The following is a 24,967-nucleotide window of genomic DNA, read 5'->3' as shown; positions in this document are numbered from 1 at the left end:
CATTGTCAATCGCCCTTGTCTGTCGCTGAGCAACCGAAGGACCAAGCTCAGACTATCAGATGTTCTAAGGAAGCTGTATGCACTCGTGGGTGTTGTACACGAGGGACAAACATCACGTCAGCAGGCTCTTAAGGAAAGGCAATAATCAGCAAAAAACTGCAACTTACCCCATTGGACGCTGATGGAACAGAAGACACTTGAAGGTAAGGTAACACTTCTTTTTTTTTCTGTTCATCTCGAGCACGATCTGGAAAGCTCGGACGAAATTTGTGTTCTCTTTAATTCAGAATGTGGAGATATTTCCTTCACGCATATGAAAGTATAATGCTTCATTATTTAAGCTAGATGGAAAAGTTTAGGGGAAGTAATTAATTCGTTTAGGCTGCACCACTACTAGGTAGCACTGTCAAAACAATGCCATTGCCATCTGATGGCAACACAGCTTGCTGCAGATTAATTTTGCGGCATTTCATAAATGATTAATATCTTATGACTATGGTGACGCTATGAGTAGTTTTATATGTGCAAACATTTGAAACTGCTGCAGGCATTACATTCACCCCTCTCTGCCTCTTTGCTTGGACATGGAGTAAGTAAGGATAAATTAAATTGCTTGTTTTTGAAGTAGTAACAGTTCTGAAGTGTAAAGAAATGATATTAAACAATACAGTGTACATTTTTTTTTTTTCCGAATGTAGTGATTCAACAACGAATTTATTTATTTATTCCTACCTACCTCTGCAATTAGTGTACGTGAGTATTTCATTGGAACTGTTGCAATCGAAACCGAGCTTAATAATTTCATGCGGCCGTTTTCAGTCAGTCCTCCTCGTGCTTTAATTGCTCATTTCCAAGCGTTATTTTAGGTTGCCTGCAAAGTTGTCAGATGAAACACAACCACTGCGACGAAAGGCCATTCCTTGGAGCAGGTAGACGTCAACTGCGGCGGGAAACTGTCGTGGCCAGGAAGATATTCACTGTGTGTGGAAGTTAAGTGAGGATCCGAAGCTGACTTGCCAGCACACGTTGCAGCAGTCACTCGCCAACGGCAGCGGGGTAAGAAAGGGGTGCAAATACGCCGGTTCTCGTCCGATCACCGACGTTGGGCTTGGATGGGTGGCCGCCTCGCCTGGGAGCACAGGGCGCTGTTGGCTAGAATCTATGTTTCTCGTTTTCGGTGCAGCTCGTCATGTTATTTCCTTCGATTCACATCCCCACAAGCTCCTCAAGTGCCGCAAGTCTGCAAGTCCCGAGACGCTACGCTAGACGCTTGCTTCCGGCCCCTCATGTACCATGCCACCGGCGCCAAAGCGTTCGGCTGGCCGATGGCCCCTGTACGCCCGCTCGCGCCACAGCAGTCACTGTGCTTGCAGGGAATGTCGCGCCGCCGAATAACGTTTGGCGCGCAATCCGTTTATGGACAGAGAATGCTAAAAGGGGCCGTTCGACCGTTAATACGGAAATCGTAGCCAAGTTGGATGGCCTGAGCCATCTCGCGGCTGCCGCTGCTATTACGAGCGCGCGTGCCACGCGGTTGAAGAGCAGTGCGCTGGCTCTGGCTTTCGACGCCGTTTCCTAGTGTGTTTTGTCGCTTCTAGTGGAGGCATCATCGGTTATGAGAAGCTGGTAAATTACTCACAGTCAGTACTTATCGTCCAACACGAGGAGAGGCTTTGATTGTAACGGAGATTAGCACCGGGACAGCGCGAACGCAGTCCCGACTACCAAAAATTATGCGCCCGAGTTACTCGCATTTGGAGTAATCGCGGGGGTCAGCTCGACCGAAGTGCAATGGACAAGCCTCACCCCGGAGGAACCGCCTTCATGATCACGGTATCCTCTACGCCAGGTAAGTATGCTTCTCCTCGGCCACAGGCGAATATTTGTAATGCGTCGCGCTATCGTAGTGGAACGAGAACTCTTGACGTTGTCGCATTCGGCGAAGAGCATGGTGCCGTGAATGTACTTGCTTCCTTAGAAACGCGCTGTTGGCCGTCGAGTTAGCAGGCAGACAGGCACAATAACGGCCTTCTGCAGAAAGCGATGCATTTTTCGTGCGGAAGACATCGCGACTCGCGGCGCCGGCCGTTGCTGGGGTTAAGTTACTGCACCCTCCGGGAGATGGCGGGCCATGTCGGGGTTACCGCCTTCGAGCCACCCTCTCCGCCTGAAAGTCGCCCTCTTTCTCGGCCGGTGTCAAAACGGCAAATGAGATTTGCTGAATGACTGTTTCTTCCAGCCACAGTGCAAGCCACAAAATCAATTATTTCTCTTACCTTTGCTCCCTCCGTGGGAGCCCATAGTGCTAGGAAATACGGCAGCATTGTCAATCGCCCTTGTCTGTCGCTGAGCAACCGAAGGACCAAGCTCAGACTATCAGATGTTCTAAGGAAGCTGTATGCACTCGTGGGTGTTGTACACGAGGGACAAACATCACGTCAGCAGGCTCTTAAGGAAAGGCAATAATCAGCAAAAAACTGCAACTTACCCCATTGGACGCTGATGGAACAGAAGACACTTGAAGGTAAGGTAACACTTCTTTTTTTTTCTGTTCATCTCGAGCACGATCTGGAAAGCTCGGACGAAATTTGTGTTCTCTTTAATTCAGAATGTGGAGATATTTCCTTCACGCATATGAAAGTATAATGCTTCATTATTTAAGCTAGATGGAAAAGTTTAGGGGAAGTAATTAATTCGTTTAGGCTGCACCACTACTAGGTAGCACTGTCAAAACAATGCCATTGCCATCTGATGGCAACACAGCTTGCTGCAGATTAATTTTGCGGCATTTCATAAATGATTAATATCTTATGACTATGGTGACGCTATGAGTAGTTTTATATGTGCAAACATTTGAAACTGCTGCAGGCATTACATTCACCCCTCTCTGCCTCTTTGCTTGGACATGGAGTAAGTAAGGATAAATTAAATTGCTTGTTTTTGAAGTAGTAACAGTTCTGAAGTGTAAAGAAATGATATTAAACAATACAGTGTACATTTTTTTTTTTTCCGAATGTAGTGATTCAACAACGAATTTATTTATTTATTCCTACCTACCTCTGCAATTAGTGTACGTGAGTATTTCATTGGAACTGTTGCAATCGAAACCGAGCTTAATAATTTCATGCGGCCGTTTTCAGTCAGTCCTCCTCGTGCTTTAATTGCTCATTTCCAAGCGTTATTTTAGGTTGCCTGCAAAGTTGTCAGATGAAACACAACCACTGCGACGAAAGGCCATTCCTTGGAGCAGGTAGACGTCAACTGCGGCGGGAAACTGTCGTGGCCAGGAAGATATTCACTGTGTGTGGAAGTTAAGTGAGGATCCGAAGCTGACTTGCCAGCACACGTTGCAGCAGTCACTCGCCAACGGCAGCGGGGTAAGAAAGGGGTGCAAATACGCCGGTTCTCGTCCGATCACCGACGTTGGGCTTGGATGGGTGGCCGCCTCGCCTGGGAGCACAGGGCGCTGTTGGCTAGAATCTATGTTTCTCGTTTTCGGTGCAGCTCGTCATGTTATTTCCTTCGATTCACATCCCCACAAGCTCCTCAAGTGCCGCAAGTCTGCAAGTCCCGAGACGCTACGCTAGACGCTTGCTTCCGGCCCCTCATGTACCATGCCACCGGCGCCAAAGCGTTCGGCTGGCCGATGGCCCCTGTACGCCCGCTCGCGCCACAGCAGTCACTGTGCTTGCAGGGAATGTCGCGCCGCCGAATAACGTTTGGCGCGCAATCCGTTTATGGACAGAGAATGCTAAAAGGGGCCGTTCGACCGTTAATACGGAAATCGTAGCCAAGTTGGATGGCCTGAGCCATCTCGCGGCTGCCGCTGCTATTACGAGCGCGCGTGCCACGCGGTTGAAGAGCAGTGCGCTGGCTCTGGCTTTCGACGCCGTTTCCTAGTGTGTTTTGTCGCTTCTAGTGGAGGCATCATCGGTTATGAGAAGCTGGTAAATTACTCACAGTCAGTACTTATCGTCCAACACGAGGAGAGGCTTTGATTGTAACGGAGATTAGCACCGGGACAGCGCGAACGCAGTCCCGACTACCAAAAATTATGCGCCCGAGTTACTCGCATTTGGAGTAATCGCGGGGGTCAGCTCGACCGAAGTGCAATGGACAAGCCTCACCCCGGAGGAACCGCCTTCATGATCACGGTATCCTCTACGCCAGGTAAGTATGCTTCTCCTCGGCCACAGGCGAATATTTGTAATGCGTCGCGCTATCGTAGTGGAACGAGAACTCTTGACGTTGTCGCATTCGGCGAAGAGCATGGTGCCGTGAATGTACTTGCTTCCTTAGAAACGCGCTGTTGGCCGTCGAGTTAGCAGGCAGACAGGCACAATAACGGCCTTCTGCAGAAAGCGATGCATTTTTCGTGCGGAAGACATCGCGACTCGCGGCGCCGGCCGTTGCTGGGGTTAAGTTACTGCACCCTCCGGGAGATGGCGGGCCATGTCGGGGTTACCGCCTTCGAGCCACCCTCTCCGCCTGAAAGTCGCCCTCTTTCTCGGCCGGTGTCAAAACGGCAAATGAGATTTGCTGAATGACTGTTTCTTCCAGCCACAGTGCAAGCCACAAAATCAATTATTTCTCTTACCTTTGCTCCCTCCGTGGGAGCCCATAGTGCTAGGAAATACGGCAGCATTGTCAATCGCCCTTGTCTGTCGCTGAGCAACCGAAGGACCAAGCTCAGACTATCAGATGTTCTAAGGAAGCTGTATGCACTCGTGGGTGTTGTACACGAGGGACAAACATCACGTCAGCAGGCTCTTAAGGAAAGGCAATAATCAGCAAAAAACTGCAACTTACCCCATTGGACGCTGATGGAACAGAAGACACTTGAAGGTAAGGTAACACTTCTTTTTTTTTCTGTTCATCTCGAGCACGATCTGGAAAGCTCGGACGAAATTTGTGTTCTCTTTAATTCAGAATGTGGAGATATTTCCTTCACGCATATGAAAGTATAATGCTTCATTATTTAAGCTAGATGGAAAAGTTTAGGGGAAGTAATTAATTCGTTTAGGCTGCACCACTACTAGGTAGCACTGTCAAAACAATGCCATTGCCATCTGATGGCAACACAGCTTGCTGCAGATTAATTTTGCGGCATTTCATAAATGATTAATATCTTATGACTATGGTGACGCTATGAGTAGTTTTATATGTGCAAACATTTGAAACTGCTGCAGGCATTACATTCACCCCTCTCTGCCTCTTTGCTTGGACATGGAGTAAGTAAGGATAAATTAAATTGCTTGTTTTTGAAGTAGTAACAGTTCTGAAGTGTAAAGAAATGATATTAAACAATACAGTGTACATTTTTTTTTTTTCCGAATGTAGTGATTCAACAACGAATTTATTTATTTATTCCTACCTACCTCTGCAATTAGTGTACGTGAGTATTTCATTGGAACTGTTGCAATCGAAACCGAGCTTAATAATTTCATGCGGCCGTTTTCAGTCAGTCCTCCTCGTGCTTTAATTGCTCATTTCCAAGCGTTATTTTAGGTTGCCTGCAAAGTTGTCAGATGAAACACAACCACTGCGACGAAAGGCCATTCCTTGGAGCAGGTAGACGTCAACTGCGGCGGGAAACTGTCGTGGCCAGGAAGATATTCACTGTGTGTGGAAGTTAAGTGAGGATCCGAAGCTGACTTGCCAGCACACGTTGCAGCAGTCACTCGCCAACGGCAGCGGGGTAAGAAAGGGGTGCAAATACGCCGGTTCTCGTCCGATCACCGACGTTGGGCTTGGATGGGTGGCCGCCTCGCCTGGGAGCACAGGGCGCTGTTGGCTAGAATCTATGTTTCTCGTTTTCGGTGCAGCTCGTCATGTTATTTCCTTCGATTCACATCCCCACAAGCTCCTCAAGTGCCGCAAGTCTGCAAGTCCCGAGACGCTACGCTAGACGCTTGCTTCCGGCCCCTCATGTACCATGCCACCGGCGCCAAAGCGTTCGGCTGGCCGATGGCCCCTGTACGCCCGCTCGCGCCACAGCAGTCACTGTGCTTGCAGGGAATGTCGCGCCGCCGAATAACGTTTGGCGCGCAATCCGTTTATGGACAGAGAATGCTAAAAGGGGCCGTTCGACCGTTAATACGGAAATCGTAGCCAAGTTGGATGGCCTGAGCCATCTCGCGGCTGCCGCTGCTATTACGAGCGCGCGTGCCACGCGGTTGAAGAGCAGTGCGCTGGCTCTGGCTTTCGACGCCGTTTCCTAGTGTGTTTTGTCGCTTCTAGTGGAGGCATCATCGGTTATGAGAAGCTGGTAAATTACTCACAGTCAGTACTTATCGTCCAACACGAGGAGAGGCTTTGATTGTAACGGAGATTAGCACCGGGACAGCGCGAACGCAGTCCCGACTACCAAAAATTATGCGCCCGAGTTACTCGCATTTGGAGTAATCGCGGGGGTCAGCTCGACCGAAGTGCAATGGACAAGCCTCACCCCGGAGGAACCGCCTTCATGATCACGGTATCCTCTACGCCAGGTAAGTATGCTTCTCCTCGTTTTTTTTTTTTTTACTTTATTGTTATTTTAAAGCCTGGACAGCAGGCAGGCTGTCAGCAGCATACTACGCTGCTCTTTAGCCATAGAAGGTACAATCAGCAAAAACAGGAGAAAAACATAAAAGTTACAAAATGGTGGGCAATAAAACAGGAGACACAGAGAAACAAACACGGAGCCGTTCACACTCGACGATAAGCCACACTGCAAACTGTTGAGACGACGCACAAACACTGAAGGAGACGATGGCACTGGTGAACGATGGAGTGTGACGGTAAACACTGAACACTAAACATGACGGCACACACGATACACTGATGGCGGTGATCTCCGGCGCGCGAATGTCCACTGAGCGTGTGCGAGTCCGGGGACCTGCCAAGAGGGCAACAGGGATGAGGAGGGGGAGAGGGGAGGAAAAGAGGATGCCATGGCTTAGGAGACGGGGACAGGAGGATAGGGACAGGGGAGGGGGGGGCCCGGGGGACGAGGGACGAGAAAAGGAGGAGGGAGGGAAAAGGGAGAGAAGGGAGGGAGGGTGCCCCGAGGAGCAAGCACAGGAGGAGGGTGGGAGGATCAAAGTTGGTAGGAGGGGTAGATGGAGGGGAGGAGGGCATCATCAGGGAGGGGGAGCTGGCGGAAGCCACCTTGGGAGAGGGTAAGGAGGGTGGAGAGATGGAGACCGGGTGGGACGTGGGAGTACAGGCGTGGCAGCGGGCGGGGGTGGGAGAGGATCGGGGAGACTAGCGGGTGAGGAGGATCGAGTTTACGGGAGGTGTAGAGGATTCGTATCCTTTCGAGGAAGAGGAGGAGGTGGGGGAAGGGGATAAGGTCATACAGGATCCGCGTGGGGGAAGGGAGACGGATGCGATAGGCAAGGCGGAGAGCATGGCGTTCAAGGATTTGGAGGGATTTATAAAAGGAAGGGGGGGCGGAGATCCAGGCGGGATGGGCGTAACAGAGGATAGGGCGGATGAGGGACTTATAGGTGTGGAGGATGGTGGAGGGGTCCAGACCCCACGTTCGGCCGGAAAGGAGCTTGAGGAGACGGAGTCGGGAACGTGCCTTGGCTTGGATTGTCTGGAGATGGGGAGTCCAGGAGAGGCGACGGTCGAGGGTGACGCCAAGGTACTTAAGGGTGGGGGTGAGAGCGATGGGACGGCCATAAACGGTGAGATAGAAATCAAGGAGGCGGAAGGAGGGAGTGGTTTTGCCTACAATGATCGCCTGGGTTTTGGAAGGATTGACCTTGAGCAACCACTGGTTGCACCAAGCGGTGAACCGGTCAAGATGGGATTGGAGAAGGTGTTGGGAGCGTCGCAGGGTGGGGGCAAGGGCAAGGAAGGCGGTGTCATCGGCAAACTGGAGAAGGTGGACGGGGGGTGACGGCGGCGGCATGTCCGCCGTGTACAACAAGTACAGAAGGGGGGAGAGGACGGAGCCTTGGGGCACACCGGCGGAGGGGAAAAAGGTGTAGGAATCGGTGTTATGGATGGTGACATAGGAAGGACGGCGGGAGAGAAAGGAACCGATCAGACGAACGTAGTTAATGGGAAGGGCGAAGGTTTGGAGCTTGAAGAGGAGACCGGAATGCCATACGCGGTCATATGCGCGTTCGAGGTCAAGAGAGAGGAAGATTGCGGAGCGACGGGAATTGAGCTGTTCGGAAAGGAGATGAGTGAGGTGAAGGAGAAGATCGTCAGAAGAGAAGGACGGCCGAAAGCCACACTGGGTAACGGGGAGGAGGCGGTGCTGGCGGAGATGCTGGTGGATGCGGCGGGTGAGGACTTCTCCTCGGCCACAGGCGAATATTTGTAATGCGTCGCGCTATCGTAGTGGAACGAGAACTCTTGACGTTGTCGCATTCGGCGAAGAGCATGGTGCCGTGAATGTACTTGCTTCCTTAGAAACGCGCTGTTGGCCGTCGAGTTAGCAGGCAGACAGGCACAATAACGGCCTTCTGCAGAAAGCGATGCATTTTTCGTGCGGAAGACATCGCGACTCGCGGCGCCGGCCGTTGCTGGGGTTAAGTTACTGCACCCTCCGGGAGATGGCGGGCCATGTCGGGGTTACCGCCTTCGAGCCACCCTCTCCGCCTGAAAGTCGCCCTCTTTCTCGGCCGGTGTCAAAACGGCAAATGAGATTTGCTGAATGACTGTTTCTTCCAGCCACAGTGCAAGCCACAAAATCAATTATTTCTCTTACCTTTGCTCCCTCCGTGGGAGCCCATAGTGCTAGGAAATACGGCAGCATTGTCAATCGCCCTTGTCTGTCGCTGAGCAACCGAAGGACCAAGCTCAGACTATCAGATGTTCTAAGGAAGCTGTATGCACTCGTGGGTGTTGTACACGAGGGACAAACATCACGTCAGCAGGCTCTTAAGGAAAGGCAATAATCAGCAAAAAACTGCAACTTACCCCATTGGACGCTGATGGAACAGAAGACACTTGAAGGTAAGGTAACACTTCTTTTTTTTTTTTGTTCATCTCGAGCACGATCTGGAAAGCTCGGACGAAATTTGTGTTCTCTTTAATTCAGAATGTGGAGATATTTCCTTCACGCATATGAAAGTATAATGCTTCATTATTTAAGCTAGATGGAAAAGTTTAGGGGAAGTAATTAATTCGTTTAGGCTGCACCACTACTAGGTAGCACTGTCAAAACAATGCCATTGCCATCTGATGGCAACACAGCTTGCTGCAGATTAATTTTGCGGCATTTCATAAATGATTAATATCTTATGACTATGGTGACGCTATGAGTAGTTTTATATGTGCAAACATTTGAAACTGCTGCAGGCATTACATTCACCCCTCTCTGCCTCTTTGCTTGGACATGGAGTAAGTAAGGATAAATTAAATTGCTTGTTTTTGAAGTAGTAACAGTTCTGAAGTGTAAAGAAATGATATTAAACAATACAGTGTACATTTTTTTTTTTCCGAATGTAGTGATTCAACAACGAATTTATTTATTTATTCCTACCTACCTCTGCAATTAGTGTACGTGAGTATTTCATTGGAACTGTTGCAATCGAAACCGAGCTTAATAATTTCATGCGGCCGTTTTCAGTCAGTCCTCCTCGTGCTTTAATTGCTCATTTCCAAGCGTTATTTTAGGTTGCCTGCAAAGTTGTCAGATGAAACACAACCACTGCGACGAAAGGCCATTCCTTGGAGCAGGTAGACGTCAACTGCGGCGGGAAACTGTCGTGGCCAGGAAGATATTCACTGTGTGTGGAAGTTAAGTGAGGATCCGAAGCTGACTTGCCAGCACACGTTGCAGCAGTCACTCGCCAACGGCAGCGGGGTAAGAAAGGGGTGCAAATACGCCGGTTCTCGTCCGATCACCGACGTTGGGCTTGGATGGGTGGCCGCCTCGCCTGGGAGCACAGGGCGCTGTTGGCTAGAATCTATGTTTCTCGTTTTCGGTGCAGCTCGTCATGTTATTTCCTTCGATTCACATCCCCACAAGCTCCTCAAGTGCCGCAAGTCTGCAAGTCCCGAGACGCTACGCTAGACGCTTGCTTCCGGCCCCTCATGTACCATGCCACCGGCGCCAAAGCGTTCGGCTGGCCGATGGCCCCTGTACGCCCGCTCGCGCCACAGCAGTCACTGTGCTTGCAGGGAATGTCGCGCCGCCGAATAACGTTTGGCGCGCAATCCGTTTATGGACAGAGAATGCTAAAAGGGGCCGTTCGACCGTTAATACGGAAATCGTAGCCAAGTTGGATGGCCTGAGCCATCTCGCGGCTGCCGCTGCTATTACGAGCGCGCGTGCCACGCGGTTGAAGAGCAGTGCGCTGGCTCTGGCTTTCGACGCCGTTTCCTAGTGTGTTTTGTCGCTTCTAGTGGAGGCATCATCGGTTATGAGAAGCTGGTAAATTACTCACAGTCAGTACTTATCGTCCAACACGAGGAGAGGCTTTGATTGTAACGGAGATTAGCACCGGGACAGCGCGAACGCAGTCCCGACTACCAAAAATTATGCGCCCGAGTTACTCGCATTTGGAGTAATCGCGGGGGTCAGCTCGACCGAAGTGCAATGGACAAGCCTCACCCCGGAGGAACCGCCTTCATGATCACGGTATCCTCTACGCCAGGTAAGTATGCTTCTCCTCGGCCACAGGCGAATATTTGTAATGCGTCGCGCTATCGTAGTGGAACGAGAACTCTTGACGTTGTCGCATTCGGCGAAGAGCATGGTGCCGTGAATGTACTTGCTTCCTTAGAAACGCGCTGTTGGCCGTCGAGTTAGCAGGCAGACAGGCACAATAACGGCCTTCTGCAGAAAGCGATGCATTTTTCGTGCGGAAGACATCGCGACTCGCGGCGCCGGCCGTTGCTGGGGTTAAGTTACTGCACCCTCCGGGAGATGGCGGGCCATGTCGGGGTTACCGCCTTCGAGCCACCCTCTCCGCCTGAAAGTCGCCCTCTTTCTCGGCCGGTGTCAAAACGGCAAATGAGATTTGCTGAATGACTGTTTCTTCCAGCCACAGTGCAAGCCACAAAATCAATTATTTCTCTTACCTTTGCTCCCTCCGTGGGAGCCCATAGTGCTAGGAAATACGGCAGCATTGTCAATCGCCCTTGTCTGTCGCTGAGCAACCGAAGGACCAAGCTCAGACTATCAGATGTTCTAAGGAAGCTGTATGCACTCGTGGGTGTTGTACACGAGGGACAAACATCACGTCAGCAGGCTCTTAAGGAAAGGCAATAATCAGCAAAAAACTGCAACTTACCCCATTGGACGCTGATGGAACAGAAGACACTTGAAGGTAAGGTAACACTTCTTTTTTTTTCTGTTCATCTCGAGCACGATCTGGAAAGCTCGGACGAAATTTGTGTTCTCTTTAATTCAGAATGTGGAGATATTTCCTTCACGCATATGAAAGTATAATGCTTCATTATTTAAGCTAGATGGAAAAGTTTAGGGGAAGTAATTAATTCGTTTAGGCTGCACCACTACTAGGTAGCACTGTCAAAACAATGCCATTGCCATCTGATGGCAACACAGCTTGCTGCAGATTAATTTTGCGGCATTTCATAAATGATTAATATCTTATGACTATGGTGACGCTATGAGTAGTTTTATATGTGCAAACATTTGAAACTGCTGCAGGCATTACATTCACCCCTCTCTGCCTCTTTGCTTGGACATGGAGTAAGTAAGGATAAATTAAATTGCTTGTTTTTGAAGTAGTAACAGTTCTGAAGTGTAAAGAAATGATATTAAACAATACAGTGTACATTTTTTTTTTTTCCGAATGTAGTGATTCAACAACGAATTTATTTATTTATTCCTACCTACCTCTGCAATTAGTGTACGTGAGTATTTCATTGGAACTGTTGCAATCGAAACCGAGCTTAATAATTTCATGCGGCCGTTTTCAGTCAGTCCTCCTCGTGCTTTAATTGCTCATTTCCAAGCGTTATTTTAGGTTGCCTGCAAAGTTGTCAGATGAAACACAACCACTGCGACGAAAGGCCATTCCTTGGAGCAGGTAGACGTCAACTGCGGCGGGAAACTGTCGTGGCCAGGAAGATATTCACTGTGTGTGGAAGTTAAGTGAGGATCCGAAGCTGACTTGCCAGCACACGTTGCAGCAGTCACTCGCCAACGGCAGCGGGGTAAGAAAGGGGTGCAAATACGCCGGTTCTCGTCCGATCACCGACGTTGGGCTTGGATGGGTGGCCGCCTCGCCTGGGAGCACAGGGCGCTGTTGGCTAGAATCTATGTTTCTCGTTTTCGGTGCAGCTCGTCATGTTATTTCCTTCGATTCACATCCCCACAAGCTCCTCAAGTGCCGCAAGTCTGCAAGTCCCGAGACGCTACGCTAGACGCTTGCTTCCGGCCCCTCATGTACCATGCCACCGGCGCCAAAGCGTTCGGCTGGCCGATGGCCCCTGTACGCCCGCTCGCGCCACAGCAGTCACTGTGCTTGCAGGGAATGTCGCGCCGCCGAATAACGTTTGGCGCGCAATCCGTTTATGGACAGAGAATGCTAAAAGGGGCCGTTCGACCGTTAATACGGAAATCGTAGCCAAGTTGGATGGCCTGAGCCATCTCGCGGCTGCCGCTGCTATTACGAGCGCGCGTGCCACGCGGTTGAAGAGCAGTGCGCTGGCTCTGGCTTTCGACGCCGTTTCCTAGTGTGTTTTGTCGCTTCTAGTGGAGGCATCATCGGTTATGAGAAGCTGGTAAATTACTCACAGTCAGTACTTATCGTCCAACACGAGGAGAGGCTTTGATTGTAACGGAGATTAGCACCGGGACAGCGCGAACGCAGTCCCGACTACCAAAAATTATGCGCCCGAGTTACTCGCATTTGGAGTAATCGCGGGGGTCAGCTCGACCGAAGTGCAATGGACAAGCCTCACCCCGGAGGAACCGCCTTCATGATCACGGTATCCTCTACGCCAGGTAAGTATGCTTCTCCTCGGCCACAGGCGAATATTTGTAATGCGTCGCGCTATCGTAGTGGAACGAGAACTCTTGACGTTGTCGCATTCGGCGAAGAGCATGGTGCCGTGAATGTACTTGCTTCCTTAGAAACGCGCTGTTGGCCGTCGAGTTAGCAGGCAGACAGGCACAATAACGGCCTTCTGCAGAAAGCGATGCATTTTTCGTGCGGAAGACATCGCGACTCGCGGCGCCGGCCGTTGCTGGGGTTAAGTTGCTGCACCCTCCGGGAGATGGCGGGCCATGTCGGGGTTACCGCCTTCGAGCCACCCTCTCCGCCTGAAAGTCGCCCTCTTTCTCGGCCGGTGTCAAAACGGCAAATGAGATTTGCTGAATGACTGTTTCTTCCAGCCACAGTGCAAGCCACAAAATCAATTATTTCTCTTACCTTTGCTCCCTCCGTGGGAGCCCATAGTGCTAGGAAATACGGCAGCATTGTCAATCGCCCTTGTCTGTCGCTGAGCAACCGAAGGACCAAGCTCAGACTATCAGATGTTCTAAGGAAGCTGTATGCACTCGTGGGTGTTGTACACGAGGGACAAACATCACGTCAGCAGGCTCTTAAGGAAAGGCAATAATCAGCAAAAAACTGCAACTTACCCCATTGGACGCTGATGGAACAGAAGACACTTGAAGGTAAGGTAACACTTCTTTTTTTTTCTGTTCATCTCGAGCACGATCTGGAAAGCTCGGACGAAATTTGTGTTCTCTTTAATTCAGAATGTGGAGATATTTCCTTCACGCATATGAAAGTATAATGCTTCATTATTTAAGCTAGATGGAAAAGTTTAGGGGAAGTAATTAATTCGTTTAGGCTGCACCACTACTAGGTAGCACTGTCAAAACAATGCCATTGCCATCTGATGGCAACACAGCTTGCTGCAGATTAATTTTGCGGCATTTCATAAATGATTAATATCTTATGACTATGGTGACGCTATGAGTAGTTTTATATGTGCAAACATTTGAAACTGCTGCAGGCATTACATTCACCCCTCTCTGCCTCTTTGCTTGGACATGGAGTAAGTAAGGATAAATTAAATTGCTTGTTTTTGAAGTAGTAACAGTTCTGAAGTGTAAAGAAATGATATTAAACAATACAGTGTACATTTTTTTTTTTTCCGAATGTAGTGATTCAACAACGAATTTATTTATTTATTCCTACCTACCTCTGCAATTAGTGTACGTGAGTATTTCATTGGAACTGTTGCAATCGAAACCGAGCTTAATAATTTCATGCGGCCGTTTTCAGTCAGTCCTCCTCGTGCTTTAATTGCTCATTTCCAAGCGTTATTTTAGGTTGCCTGCAAAGTTGTCAGATGAAACACAACCACTGCGACGAAAGGCCATTCCTTGGAGCAGGTAGACGTCAACTGCGGCGGGAAACTGTCGTGGCCAGGAAGATATTCACTGTGTGTGGAAGTTAAGTGAGGATCCGAAGCTGACTTGCCAGCACACGTTGCAGCAGTCACTCGCCAACGGCAGCGGGGTAAGAAAGGGGTGCAAATACGCCGGTTCTCGTCCGATCACCGACGTTGGGCTTGGATGGGTGGCCGCCTCGCCTGGGAGCACAGGGCGCTGTTGGCTAGAATCTATGTTTCTCGTTTTCGGTGCAGCTCGTCATGTTATTTCCTTCGATTCACATCCCCACAAGCTCCTCAAGTGCCGCAAGTCTGCAAGTCCCGAGACGCTACGCTAGACGCTTGCTTCCGGCCCCTCATGTACCATGCCACCGGCGCCAAAGCGTTCGGCTGGCCGATGGCCCCTGTACGCCCGCTCGCGCCACAGCAGTCACTGTGCTTGCAGGGAATGTCGCGCCGCCGAATAACGTTTGGCGCGCAATCCGTTTATGGACAGAGAATGCTAAAAGGGGCCGTTCGACCGTTAATACGGAAATCGTAGCCAAGTTGGATGGCCTGAGCCATCTCGCGGCTGCCGCTGCTATTACGAGCGCGCGTGCCACGCGGTTGAAGAGCAGTGCGCTGGCTCTGGCTTTCGACGCCGTTTCCTAGTGTGTTTTGTCGCTTCTAGTGGAGGCATCATCGGTTATGAGAAGCTGGTAAATTACTCACAGTCAGTACTTATCGTCCAACACGAGGAGAGGCTTTGATTGTAACGGAGATTAGCACCGGGACAGCGCGAACGCAGTCCCGACTACCAAAAATTATGCGCCCGAGTTACTCGCATTTGGAGTAATCGCGGGGGTCAGCTCGACCGAAGTGCAATGGACAAGCCTCACCCCGGAGGAACCGCCTTCATGATCACGGTATCCTCTACGCCAGGTAAGTATGCTTCTCCTCGGCCACAGGCGAATATTTGTAATGCGTCGCGCTATCGTAGTGGAACGAGAACTCTTGACGTTGTCGCATTCGGCGAAGAGCATGGTGCCGTGAATGTACTTGCTTCCTTAGAAACGCGCTGTTGGCCGTCGAGTTAGCAGGCAGACAGGCACAATAACGGCCTTCTGCAGAAAGCGATGCATTTTTCGTGCGGAAGACATCGCGACTCGCGGCGCCGGCCGTTGCTGGGGTTAAGTTGCTGCACCCTCCGGGAGATGGCGGGCCATGTCGGGGTTACCGCCTTCGAGCCACCCTCTCCGCCTGAAAGTCGCCCTCTTTCTCGGCCGGTGTCAAAACGGCAAATGAGATTTGCTGAATGACTGTTTCTTCCAGCCACAGTGCAAGCCACAAAATCAATTATTTCTCTTACCTTTGCTCCCTCCGTGGGAGCCCATAGTGCTAGGAAATACGGCAGCATTGTCAATCGCCCTTGTCTGTCGCTGAGCAACCGAAGGACCAAGCTCAGACTATCAGATGTTCTAAGGAAGCTGTATGCACTCGTGGGTGTTGTACACGAGGGACAAACATCACGTCAGCAGGCTCTTAAGGAAAGGCAATAATCAGCAAAAAACTGCAACTTACCCCATTGGACGCTGATGGAACAGAAGACACTTGAAGGTAAGGTAACACTTCTTTTTTTTTCTGTTCATCTCGAGCACGATCTGGAAAGCTCGGACGAAATTTGTGTTCTCTTTAATTCAGAATGTGGAGATATTTCCTTCACGCATATGAAAGTATAATGCTTCATTATTTAAGCTAGATGGAAAAGTTTAGGGGAAGTAATTAATTCGTTTAGGCTGCACCACTACTAGGTAGCACTGTCAAAACAATGCCATTGCCATCTGATGGCAACACAGCTTGCTGCAGATTAATTTTGCGGCATTTCATAAATGATTAATATCTTATGACTATGGTGACGCTATGAGTAGTTTTATATGTGCAAACATTTGAAACTGCTGCAGGCATTACATTCACCCCTCTCTGCCTCTTTGCTTGGACATGGAGTAAGTAAGGATAAATTAAATTGCTTGTTTTTGAAGTAGTAACAGTTCTGAAGTGTAAAGAAATGATATTAAACAATACAGTGTACATTTTTTTTCCGAATGTAGTGATTCAACAACGAATTTATTTATTTATTCCTACCTACCTCTGCAATTAGTGTACGTGAGTATTTCATTGGAACTGTTGCAATCGAAACCGAGCTTAATAATTTCATGCGGCCGTTTTCAGTCAGTCCTCCTCGTGCTTTAATTGCTCATTTCCAAGCGTTATTTTAGGTTGCCTGCAAAGTTGTCAGATGAAACACAACCACTGCGACGAAAGGCCATTCCTTGGAGCAGGTAGACGTCAACTGCGGCGGGAAACTGTCGTGGCCAGGAAGATATTCACTGTGTGTGGAAGTTAAGTGAGGATCCGAAGCTGACTTGCCAGCACACGTTGCAGCAGTCACTCGCCAACGGCAGCGGGGTAAGAAAGGGGTGCAAATACGCCGGTTCTCGTCCGATCACCGACGTTGGGCTTGGATGGGTGGCCGCCTCGCCTGGGAGCACAGGGCGCTGTTGGCTAGAATCTATGTTTCTCGTTTTCGGTGCAGCTCGTCATGTTATTTCCTTCGATTCACATCCCCACAAGCTCCTCAAGTGCCGCAAGTCTGCAAGTCCCGAGACGCTACGCTAGACGCTTGCTTCCGGCCCCTCATGTACCATGCCACAGGCGCCAAAGCGTTCGGCTGGCCGATGGCCCCTGTACGCCCGCTCGCGCCACAGCAGTCACTGTGCTTGCAGGGAATGCCGCGCCGCCGAATAACGTTTGGCGCGCAATCCGTTTATGGACAGAGAATGCTAAAAGGGGCCGTTCGACCGTTAATACGGAAATCGTAGCCAAGTTGGATGGCCTGAGCCATCTCGCGGCTGCCGCTGCTATTACGAGCGCGCGTGCCACGCGGTTGAAGAGCAGTGCGCTGGCTCTGGCTTTCGACGCCGTTTCCTAGTGTGTTTTGTCGCTTCTAGTGGAGGCATCATCGGTTATGAGAAGCTGGTAAATTACTCACAGTCAGTACTTATCGTCCAACACGAGGAGAGGCTTTGATTGTAACGGAGATTAGCACCGGGACAGCGCGAACGCAGTCCCGACTACCAAAAATTATGCGCCCGAGTTACTCGCATTTGGAGTAATCGCGGGGGTCAGCTCGACCGAAGTGCAATGGACAAGCCTCACCCCGGAGGAACCGCCTTCATGATCACGGTATCCTCTACGCCAGGTAAGTATGCTTCTCCTCGGCCACAGGCGAATATTTGTAATGCGTCGCGCTATCGTAGTGGAACGAGAACTCTTGACGTTGTCGCATTCGGCGAAGAGCATGGTGCCGTGAATGTACTTGCTTCCTTAGAAACGCGCTGTTGGCCGTCGAGTTAGCAGGCAGACAGGCACAATAACGGCCTTCTGCAGAAAGCGATGCATTTTTCGTGCGGAAGACATCGCGACTCGCGGCGCCGGCCGTTGCTGGGGTTAAGTTACTGCACCCTCCGGGAGATGGCGGGCCATGTCGGGGTTACCGCCTTCGAGCCACCCTCTCCGCCTGAAAGTCGCCCTCTTTCTCGGCCGGTGTCAAAACGGCAAATGAGATTTGCTGAATGACTGTTTCTTCCAGCCACAGTGCAAGCCACAAAATCAATTATTTCTCTTACCTTTGCTCCCTCCGTGGGAGCCCATAGTGCTAGGAAATACGGCAGCATTGTCAATCGCCCTTGTCTGTCGCTGAGCAACCGAAGGACCAAGCTCAGACTATCAGATGTTCTAAGGAAGCTGTATGCACTCGTGGGTGTTGTACACGAGGGACAAACATCACGTCAGCAGGCTCTTAAGGAAAGGCAATAATCAGCAAAAAACTGCAACTTACCCCATTGGACGCTGATGGAACAGAAGACACTTGAAGGTAAGGTAACACTTCTTTTTTTTTCTGTTCATCTCGAGCACGATCTGGAAAGCTCGGACGAAATTTGTGTTCTCTTTAATTCAGAATGTGGAGATATTTCCTTCACGCATATGAAAGTATAATGCTTCATTATTTAAGCTAGATGGAAAAGTTTAGGGGAAGTAATTAATTCGTTTAGGCTGCACCACTACTAGGTAGCACTGTCAAAACAATGCCATTGCCATCTGATGGCAACACAGCTTGCTGCAGATTAATTTTGCGGCATTTCATAAATGATTAATATCTTATGACTATGGTGACGCTATGAGTAGTTTTATATGTGCAAACATTTGAAACTGCTGCAGGCATTACATTCACCCCTCTCTGCCTCTTTGCTTGGACATGGAGTAAGTAAGGATAAATTAAATTGCTTGTTTTTGAAGTAGTAACAGTTCTGAAGTGTAAAGAAATGATATTAAACAATACAGTGTACATTTTTTTTTTTTCCGAATGTAGTGATTCAACAACGAATTTATTTATTTATTCCTACCTACCTCTGCAATTAGTGTACGTGAGTATTTCATTGGAACTGTTGCAATCGAAACCGAGCTTAATAATTTCATGCGGCCGTTTTCAGTCAGTCCTCCTCGTGCTTTAATTGCTCATTTCCAAGCGTTATTTTAGGTTGCCTGCAAAGTTGTCAGATGAAACACAACCACTGCGACGAAAGGCCATTCCTTGGAGCAGGTAGACGTCAACTGCGGCGGGAAACTGTCGTGGCCAGGAAGATATTCACTGTGTGTGGAAGTTAAGTGAGGATCCGAAGCTGACTTGCCAGCACACGTTGCAGCAGTCACTCGCCAACGGCAGCGGGGTAAGAAAGGGGTGCAAATACGCCGGTTCTCGTCCGATCACCGACGTTGGGCTTGGATGGGTGGCCGCCTCGCCTGGAGCACAGGGCGCTGTTGGCTAGAATCTATGTTTCTCGTTTTCGGTGCAGCTCGTCATGTTATTTCCTTCGATTCACATCCCCACAAGCTCCTCAAGTGCCGCAAGTCTGCAAGTCCCGAGACGCTACGCTAGACGCTTGCTTCCGGCCCCTCATGTACCATGCCACCGGCGCCAAAGCGTTCGGCTGGCCGATGGCCCCTGTACGCCCGCTCGCGCCACAGCAGTCACTGTGCTTGCAGGGAATGTCGCGCCGCCGAATAACGTTTGGCGCGCAATCCGTTTATGGACAGAGAATGCTAAAAGGGGCGTTCGACCGTTAATACGGAAATCGTAGCCAAGTTGGATGGCCTGAGCCATCTCGCGGCTGCCGCTGCTATTACGAGCGCGCGTGCCACGCGGTTGAAGAGCAGTGCGCTGGCTCTGGCTTTCGACGCCGTTTCCTAGTGTGTTTTGTCGCTTCTAGTGGAGGCATCATCGGTTATGAGAAGCTGGTAAATTACTCACAGTCAGTACTTATCGTCCAACACGAGGAGAGGCTTTGATTGTAACGGAGATTAGCACCGGGACAGCGCGAACGCAGTCCCGACTACCAAAAATTATGCGCCCGAGTTACTCGCATTTGGAGTAATCGCGGGGGTCAGCTCGACCGAAGTGCAATGGACAAGCTCACCCCGGAGGAACCGCCTTCATGATCACGGTATCCTCTACGCCAGGTAAGTATGCTTCTCCTCGGCCACAGGCGAATATTTGTAATGCGTCGCGCTATCGTAGTGGAACGAGAACTCTTGACGTTGTCGCATTCGGCGAAGAGCATGGTGCCGTGAATGTACTTGCTTCCTTAGAAACGCGCTGTTGGCCGTCGAGTTAGCAGGCAGACAGGCACAATAACGGCCTTCTGCAGAAAGCGATGCATTTTTCGTGCGGAAGACATCGCGACTCGCGGCGCCGGCCGTTGCTGGGGTTAAGTTGCTGCACCCTCCGGGAGATGGCGGGCCATGTCGGGGTTACCGCCTTCGAGCCACCCTCTCCGCCTGAAAGTCGCCCTCTTTCTCGGCCGGTGTCAAAACGGCAAATGAGATTTGCTGAATGACTGTTTCTTCCAGCCACAGTGCAAGCACAAAATCAATTATTTCTCTTACCTTTGCTCCCTCCGTGGGAGCCCATAGTGCTAGGAAATACGGCAGCATTGTCAATCGCCCTTGTCTGTCGCTGAGCAACCGAAGGACCAAGCTCAGACTATCAGATGTTCTAAGGAAGCTGTATGCACTCGTGGGTGTTGTACACGAGGGACAAACATCACGTCAGCAGGCTCTTAAGGAAAGGCAATAATCAGCAAAAAACTGCAACTTACCCCATTGGACGCTGATGGAACAGAAGACACTTGAAGGTAAGGTAACACTTCTTTTTTTTTCTGTTCATCTCGAGCACGATCTGGAAAGCTCGGACGAAATTTGTGTTCTCTTTAATTCAGAATGTGGAGATATTTCCTTCACGCATATGAAAGTATAATGCTTCATTATTTAAGCTAGATGAAAAGTTTAGGGGAAGTAATTAATTCGTTTAGGCTGCACCACTACTAGGTAGCACTGTCAAAACAATGCCATTGCCATCTGATGGCAACACAGCTTGCTGCAGATTAATTTTGCGGCATTTCATAAATGATTAATATCTTATGACTATGGTGACGCTATGAGTAGTTTTATATGTGCAAACATTTGAAACTGCTGCAGGCATTACATTCACCCCTCTCTGCCTCTTTGCTTGGACATGGAGTAAGTAAGGATAAATTAAATTGCTTGTTTTTGAAGTAGTAACAGTTCTGAAGTGTAAAGAAATGATATTAAACAATACAGTGTACATTTTTTTTTTTTCCGAATGTAGTGATTCAACAACGAATTTATTTATTTATTCCTACCTACCCTCTGCAATTAGTGTACGTGAGTATTTCATTGGAACTGTTGCAATCGAAACCGAGCTTAATAATTTCATGCGGCCGTTTTCAGTCAGTCCTCCTCGTGCTTTAATTGCTCATTTCCAAGCGTTATTTTAGGTTGCCTGCAAAGTTGTCAGATGAAACACAACCACTGCGACGAAAGGCCATTCCTTGGAGCAGGTAGACGTCAACTGCGGCGGGAAACTGTCGTGGCCAGGAAGATATTCACTGTGTGTGGAAGTTAAGTGAGGATCCGAAGCTGACTTGCCAGCACACGTTGCAGCAGTCACTCGCCAACGGCAGCGGGGTAAGAAAGGGGTGCAAATACGCCGGTTCTCGTCCGATCACCGACGTTGGGCTTGGATGGGTGGCCGCCTCGCCTGGGGAGCACAGGGCGCTGTTGGCTAGAATCTATGTTTCTCGTTTTCGGTGCAGCTCGTCATGTTATTTCCTTCGATTCACATCCCCACAAGCTCCTCAAGTGCCGCAAGTCTGCAAGTCCCGAGACGCTACGCTAGACGCTTGCTTCCGGCCCCTCATGTACCATGCCACCGGCGCCAAAGCGTTCGGCTGGCCGATGGCCCCTGTACGCCCGCTCGCGCCACAGCAGTCACTGTGCTTGCAGGGAATGTCGCGCCGCCGAATAACGTTTGGCGCGCAATCCGTTTATGGACAGAGAATGCTAAAAGGGGCCGTTCGACCGTTAATACGGAAATCGTAGCCAAGTTGGATGGCCTGAGCCATCTCGCGGCTGCCGCTGCTATTACGAGCGCGCGTGCCACGCGGTTGAAGAGCAGTGCGCTGGCTCTGGCTTTCGACGCCGTTTCCTAGTGTGTTTTGTCGCTTCTAGTGGAGGCATCATCGGTTATGAGAAGCTGGGTAAATTACTCACAGTCAGTACTTATCGTCCAACACGAGGAGAGGCTTTGATTGTAACGGAGATTAGCACCGGGACAGCGCGAACGCAGTCCCGACTACCAAAAATTATGCGCCGAGTTACTCGCATTTGGAGTAATCGCGGGGGTCAGCTCGACCGAAGTGCAATGGACAAGCCTCACCCGGAGGAACCGCCTTCATGATCACGGTATCCTCTACGCCAGGTAAGTATGCTTCTCCTCGGCCACAGGCGAATATTTGTAATGCGTCGCGCTATCGTAGTGGAACGAGAACTCTTGACGTTGTCGCATTCGGCGAAGAGCATGGTGCCGTGAATGTACTTGCTTCCTTAGAAACGCGCTGTTGGCCGTCGAGTTAGCAGGCAGACAGGCACAATAACGGCCTTCTGCAGAAAGCGATGCATTTTTCGTGCGGAAGACATCGCGACTCGCGGCGCCGGCCGTTGCTGGGGTTAAGTTGCTGCACCCTCCGGGAGATGGCGGGCCATGTCGGGGTTACCGCCTTCGAGCCACCCTCTCCGCCTGAAAGTCGCCCTCTTTCTCGGCCGGTGTCAAAACGGCAAATGAGATTTTGCTGAATGACTGTTTCTTCCAGCCACAGTGCAAGCCACAAAATCAATTATTTCTCTTACCTTTGCTCCCTCCGTGGGAGCCCATAGTGCTAGGAAATACGGCAGCATTGTCAATCGCCCTTGTCTGTCGCTGAGCAACCGAAGGACCAAGCTCAGACTATCAGATGTTCTAAGGAAGCTGTATGCACTCGTGGGTGTTGTACACGAGGGACAAACATCACGTCAGCAGGCTCTTAAGGAAAGGCAATAATCAGCAAAAACTGCAACTTACCCCATTGGACGCTGATGGAACAGAAGACACTTGAAGGTAAGGTAACACTTCTTTTTTTTTCTGTTCATCTCGAGCACGATCTGGAAAGCTCGGACGAAATTTGTGTTCTCTTTAATTCAGAATGTGGAGATATTTCCTTCACGCATATGAAAGTATAATGCTTCATTATTTAAGCTAGATGGAAAAGTTTAGGGGAAGTAATTAATTCGTTTAGGCTGCACCACTACTAGGTAGCACTGTCAAAACAATGCCATTGCCATCTGATGGCAACACAGCTTGCTGCAGATTAATTTTGCGGCATTTCATAAATGATTAATATCTTATGACTATGGTGACGCTATGAGTAGTTTTATATGTGCAAAACATTTGAAACTGCTGCAGGCATTACATTCACCCCTCTCTGCCTCTTTGCTTGGACATGGAGTAAGTAAGGATAAATTAAATTGCTTGTTTTTGAAGTAGTAACAGTTCTGAAGTGTAAAGAAATGATATTAAACAATACAGTGTACATTTTTTTTCCGAATGTAGTGATTCAACAACGAATTTATTTATTTATTCCTACCTACCTCTGCAATTAGTGTACGTGAGTATTTCATTGGAACTGTTGCAATCGAAACCGAGCTTAATAATTTCATGCGGCCGTTTTCAGTCAGTCCTCCTCGTGCTTTAATTGCTCATTTCCAAGCGTTATTTTAGGTTGCCTGCAAAGTTGTCAGATGAAACACAACCACTGCGACGAAAGGCCATTCCTTGGAGCAGGTAGACGTCAACTGCGGCGGGAAACTGTCGTGGCCAGGAAGATATTCACTGTGTGTGGAAGTTAAGTGAGGATCCGAAGCTGACTTGCCAGCACACGTTGCAGCAGTCACTCGCCAACGGCAGCGGGGTAAGAAAGGGGTTGCAAATACGCCGGTTCTCGTCCGATCACCGACGTTGGGCTTGGATGGGTGGCCGCCTCGCCTGGAGCACAGGGCGCTGTTGGCTAGAATCTATGTTTCTCGTTTTCGGTGCAGCTCGTCATGTTATTTCCTTCGATTCACATCCCCACAAGCTCCTCAAGTGCCGCAAGTCTGCAAGTCCCGAGACGCTACGCTAGACGCTTGCTTCCGGCCCCTCATGTACCATGCCACAGGCGCCAAAGCGTTCGGCTGGCCGATGGCCCCTGTACGCCCGCTCGCGCCACAGCAGTCACTGTGCTTGCAGGGAATGCCGCGCCGCCGAATAACGTTTGGCGCGCAATCGTTTATGGACAGAGAATGCTAAAAGGGGCCGTTCGACCGTTAATACGGAAATCGTAGCCAAGTTGGATGGCCTGAGCCATCTCGCGGCTGCCGCTGCTATTACGAGCGCGCGTGCCACGCGGTTGAAGAGCAGTGCGCTGGCTCTGGCTTTCGACGCCGTTTCCTAGTGTGTTTTGTCGCTTCTAGTGGAGGCATCATCGGTTATGAGAAGCTGGTAAATTACTCACAGTCAGTACTTATCGTCCAACACGAGGAGAGGCTTTGATTGTAACGGAGATTAGCACCGGGACAGCGCGAACGCAGTCCCGACTACCAAAAATTATGCGCCCGAGTTACTCGCATTTGGAGTAATCGCGGGGGTCAGCTCGACCGAAGTGCAATGGACAAGCCTCACCCCGGAGGAACCGCCTTCATGATCACGGTTATCCTCTACGCCAGGTAAGTATGCTTCTCCTCGGCCACAGGCGAATATTTGTAATGCGTCGCGCTATCGTAGTGGAACGAGAACTCTTGACGTTGTCGCATTCGGCGAAGAGCATGGTGCCGTGAATGTACTTGCTTCCTTAGAAACGCGCTGTTGGCCGTCGAGTTAGCAGGCAGACAGGCACAATAACGGCCTTCTGCAGAAAGCGATGCATTTTTCGTGCGGAAGACATCGCGACTCGCGGCGCCGGCCGTTGCTGGGGTTAAGTTGCTGCACCCTCCGGGAGATGGCGGGCCATGTCGGGGTTACCGCCTTCGAGCCACCCTCTCCGCCTGAAAGTCGCCCTCTTTCTCGGCCGGTGTCAAAACGGCAAAATGAGATTTGCTGAATGACTGTTTCTTCCAGCCACAGTGCAAGCCACAAAATCAATTATTTCTCTTACCTTTGCTCCCTCCGTGGGAG

General features: G+C 50.0%; 10 non-coding genes across 10 annotated transcripts; all 10 read right to left on the bottom strand.

Annotated features, from left to right (window-relative positions):
* Positions 1 to 1,695: 1,695 nt before the first annotated feature.
* On the bottom strand, positions 1,696 to 1,857 carry LOC124753086. Its single transcript, XR_007012313.1, has one exon. It is a non-coding gene; the product is annotated as a U1 spliceosomal RNA (small nuclear RNA).
* Positions 1,858 to 4,016: 2,159 nt separating this feature from the next.
* LOC124753085 lies at positions 4,017 to 4,178 on the bottom strand. Its single transcript, XR_007012312.1, has one exon. It is a non-coding gene; the product is annotated as a U1 spliceosomal RNA (small nuclear RNA).
* A 2,159-nt stretch (positions 4,179 to 6,337) lies between these two features.
* On the bottom strand, positions 6,338 to 6,499 carry LOC124753101. Its single transcript, XR_007012327.1, has one exon. It is a non-coding gene; the product is annotated as a U1 spliceosomal RNA (small nuclear RNA).
* Positions 6,500 to 10,450: 3,951 nt separating this feature from the next.
* Positions 10,451 to 10,612, bottom strand: LOC124753100. The gene has a single exon (XR_007012326.1). It is a non-coding gene; the product is annotated as a U1 spliceosomal RNA (small nuclear RNA).
* Positions 10,613 to 12,771: 2,159 nt separating this feature from the next.
* Positions 12,772 to 12,933, bottom strand: LOC124753099. The gene has a single exon (XR_007012325.1). It is a non-coding gene; the product is annotated as a U1 spliceosomal RNA (small nuclear RNA).
* A 2,159-nt stretch (positions 12,934 to 15,092) lies between these two features.
* LOC124753096 lies at positions 15,093 to 15,254 on the bottom strand. Its single transcript, XR_007012322.1, has one exon. It is a non-coding gene; the product is annotated as a U1 spliceosomal RNA (small nuclear RNA).
* A 2,155-nt stretch (positions 15,255 to 17,409) lies between these two features.
* Positions 17,410 to 17,571, bottom strand: LOC124753084. Its single transcript, XR_007012311.1, has one exon. It is a non-coding gene; the product is annotated as a U1 spliceosomal RNA (small nuclear RNA).
* Positions 17,572 to 19,728: 2,157 nt separating this feature from the next.
* LOC124753095 lies at positions 19,729 to 19,889 on the bottom strand. The gene has a single exon (XR_007012321.1). It is a non-coding gene; the product is annotated as a U1 spliceosomal RNA (small nuclear RNA).
* A 2,160-nt stretch (positions 19,890 to 22,049) lies between these two features.
* Positions 22,050 to 22,209, bottom strand: LOC124753098. Its single transcript, XR_007012324.1, has one exon. It is a non-coding gene; the product is annotated as a U1 spliceosomal RNA (small nuclear RNA).
* A 2,155-nt stretch (positions 22,210 to 24,364) lies between these two features.
* On the bottom strand, positions 24,365 to 24,527 carry LOC124753097. Its single transcript, XR_007012323.1, has one exon. It is a non-coding gene; the product is annotated as a U1 spliceosomal RNA (small nuclear RNA).
* Positions 24,528 to 24,967: the final 440 nt, after the last annotated feature.

Source organism: Schistocerca piceifrons, unplaced genomic scaffold (assembly GCF_021461385.2).
Source record: "Schistocerca piceifrons isolate TAMUIC-IGC-003096 unplaced genomic scaffold, iqSchPice1.1 HiC_scaffold_525, whole genome shotgun sequence".
In the NCBI taxonomy this organism is placed as follows: Eukaryota; Metazoa; Arthropoda; class Insecta; order Orthoptera; family Acrididae; genus Schistocerca; species Schistocerca piceifrons.
Note: the sequence above shows the minus strand (reverse complement) of the source record. Positions and strands in the feature narration are given on the sequence as shown.